The sequence below is a fragment of the Taudactylus pleione genome, unplaced genomic scaffold (genome assembly GCF_031769625.1).
Source record: "Taudactylus pleione unplaced genomic scaffold, aTauple2 ptg001020l, whole genome shotgun sequence".
In the NCBI taxonomy this organism is placed as follows: Eukaryota; Metazoa; Chordata; class Amphibia; order Anura; family Myobatrachidae; genus Taudactylus; species Taudactylus pleione.
Genome location: NW_028285421.1, coordinates 1,606,620 through 1,609,884, shown reverse-complemented (window position 1 = coordinate 1,609,884; position 3,265 = coordinate 1,606,620).

The following is a 3,265-nucleotide window of genomic DNA, read 5'->3' as shown; positions in this document are numbered from 1 at the left end:
TTGAAGAGACCCGGAAATACATGTACAAATGACGTCTTGAGTTTGGACCGCACAGACCGGAAGTCAGGTGGACCGCACAGACCGGAAGTCTGTTGGAACGCACAGACCGGAAGTCAGTTGGACCGCACAGACCGGAAGTCTGTTGGAACGCACAGGCCTTTCTTTCCTGACGTCATGCTGTAGCGTGTTATGACGTCATGCCTCCTGTGTAGCGGGTGTCGGGGTGCCGGTGGTGACCCTGGTACAGGGTGTGAGGGGTCCCCTGATGGCTGTAATACATGAGAGATGTGTGTAATATACAGGGGGGGCCTCATACACACAGACCCGCTCCCCAGCAGTCAGCACCCTGGGTCTTCTCCTATGGGACACTTATACTGAAGCTGCTTTATTATTAGTGGGAGTGCGGAGGGTCCTGCCCGTCACACGGTAACACGATGTCACCGACATCGTACTGTGGGAACCAGGCATCTCGCGGATGACGCGGGGCCACCGATACCCCCAGGACATATGACAGGAGGGAGACGGTATATGGGTCCCCATTATGTGGGATACCCCTAAATAACCCCCATATTGCAGTACATAGACCTAATACACAATACACCCCCCCCCCAATATCCTGCCACGCGGGGTGAGGGCCGGCTGGATAGTGACCGCATGGCGCTGAGGATGATGGGCACATAAGGGCGTCGCTGATGGGCGACAATGAGTAGGCGCACAGCTCCCCCTCCGTGTAATAACCTTTTATATCACACTTCCCGTGCTCCTTTTATGCGCACGTCTGTTTTGATATGTCGTTCGACAATTGTTTCGCTGCAAGTTGTTCATTATTTGAACAGGATGAAACAAAACTTAAATTTACGCTTCTTTTTGTCCTAGGAGGTGGTTGAGATGTGACGTAATGGAGCCCAGGCGGAGGAGGTGGAGCGGCTTACTGACCACCTATAGGGGGAATGCACAGACAGTCACCGGCGAGGTCCTGTAACCCACGAGGGGAATGTCTCCACCGGAGCAGGGAGATAGATTCCCAGTAGGCCATGCGGGGAGATGGTAGTGTGCGGTGGGAGGGCAGCTCCTCAGCAGGGTGGGATGTGTGGCATGAACCAGCCTGGCTGGCAATGATCATTAGCAGCTAATGGAGACTTCTCAGCCACGTTGCCCGTAGGTGCCAGAGGATTGAGGATGGGAGCACAGGAATCGCCTCAGCCCCAGGAGACCAAGTGTGGAGTCAGCAGCTCAGATGTCACAGAGGGAGACAGCAAGCTCCGACGGTGATTACTCCACAGGGGAGAAAGTAGAGTGGTCACAATGAAAGAGGTTCCAGATCATTCCCTGTACATGCACCCAAAGATGGCCGGGGGCGGTCATGAACGCCTAGCATGTTGGAGGCTCGACTTCGATGGCTCCAGACCCGAGACCAGGATGGAAATCCTCCCTAATGTATTAATGCAGCTGCAACCCACAGGGGTAATTTGTAGGGTAAAGGTCCAGTATTAAAGAAATGTAAGTAGCTGAGGTCTGGGGCCCATATAAAAAGTGGCCACGCTGGGTGGAAGTCACAAAGGTGCCACGTTCCTTGTCTAATAATAAATGTACAGAGCACACAGCAATGTAAGTGTTACACCCACATTTATCAGATCTTTAAACAAAACTAAACAGGATCCCGTAAGGCTACTTATGGATCACTTTATAGTCACTATATGTAATAATACACTTGGTAATAAATCTACGATGTGACTCTGTGTTTTCTAGCAGCTGCGTAAGACCAGGTAGTGTCCTGGTATATACTGTATAAGCATAATATCACACACCAGCATATGGCAACGCCTGGGACATAAAGTCAAAAGAATGAAACTTTTCCGCACCATCTATTTGCCTGGATTCCAATATCCCTCCACCCCACCTGGTGACCACATCAGCGAGTGGACAGGATTGCTATATAACATCAAGCGAACTTGAAACACTTACGTGATTGTGCAGGATATCCTCCCCGGCTGTACGTCCTAACAGCACAGACCCCTCCGCGATACAGGTAGCTGGCCTCATCGGCTGGTGCTTGTCTACATCACGGGACAAAAGTATTGGACGGATCTAAGACCATCTTTGGTCGGTTATTAAACTCTGGCTGTGAAACAGGACATCATTTCTGGATTTACCCAGTAATATCTGCATCTCATTTTTCGTTACTGGAGACTTTATGAGTTAACCACAGTACTTATTTGTTATATTACTGTATAAGAATAAATCACCAACGTTTCGGAGCCCTTTATTGCCCCATCATCAAGGTCATAGACATGCACACATAAAACCCTTATACTCACATCTCGCCCCGTGAAGTCAGCGCTGTCCAGCGTCAAGGACCAGGTCGCACAATGGTTAAGTTATCCCACCCGTCCATCATCCATCTGTTCCAAATTTAAAACAGTATTTAATGAAACTAACCTACCTTAATCCAGTCTAAAATGGTATAAAAATAGACCTTAATTTAACCTTATTACCTCGGGAGGATTCTGTAACCCTAAATCTCCTCAATATTCTTTTCACCTTGGCGTGCAAAACTCCATAGAAATCGGAAATATCTGTTGCCTAGCAACCAGTCCAGACAACAAAAGCCTTTAGTCACACTCTAGACCTGCTGGGGTTATATGTTCCTGGCGTTGTTAATTAGTATTAAAACCCTCTGATGCCACATTGCATAGCTGCTATTAATATTACTATTAGTTATGTGTAGAGCGCGAGCGTATCCGTTGCCTAGTAACGATCTTCACATAAACAATAATAACTAGTAATAGTAATATCACTTTAGTACATCGTCAGCGCTATACCACTCTCCAATAAGGCACCCCCCGGCTGACGATTACTACATGAAGCACAGGGACTAGAGATATCAGTCCCTGACATTGTAATGAGTTCCACCTGCCATATCTAATCTATGGTGCTCGTACTATGTCAGTCACATATTAACCACATAAAGCATAGAAGACTCGGGGTACTTACAAAAGAGGATAGCTACTGTATCATCCGGTTCCACTATAGGTTCACACCACATTTGTGAACTCTAACTAAATAATCCGATAGGTAATCCATTCCTTAGCTGGAAACAAACATACATAAAAAAAAAAAAACATAATAAAAATAAGTTAGAAAAATGACAAAGTATAGCGGGCATCTAGAGGCAACTGAACCACTTTGTATAGAATTCTCGATGGAAAAAAATAAGAAGGATTAGTTGTACCGGAATCAGTCTTTTCCTTTAGACAAACAAGAT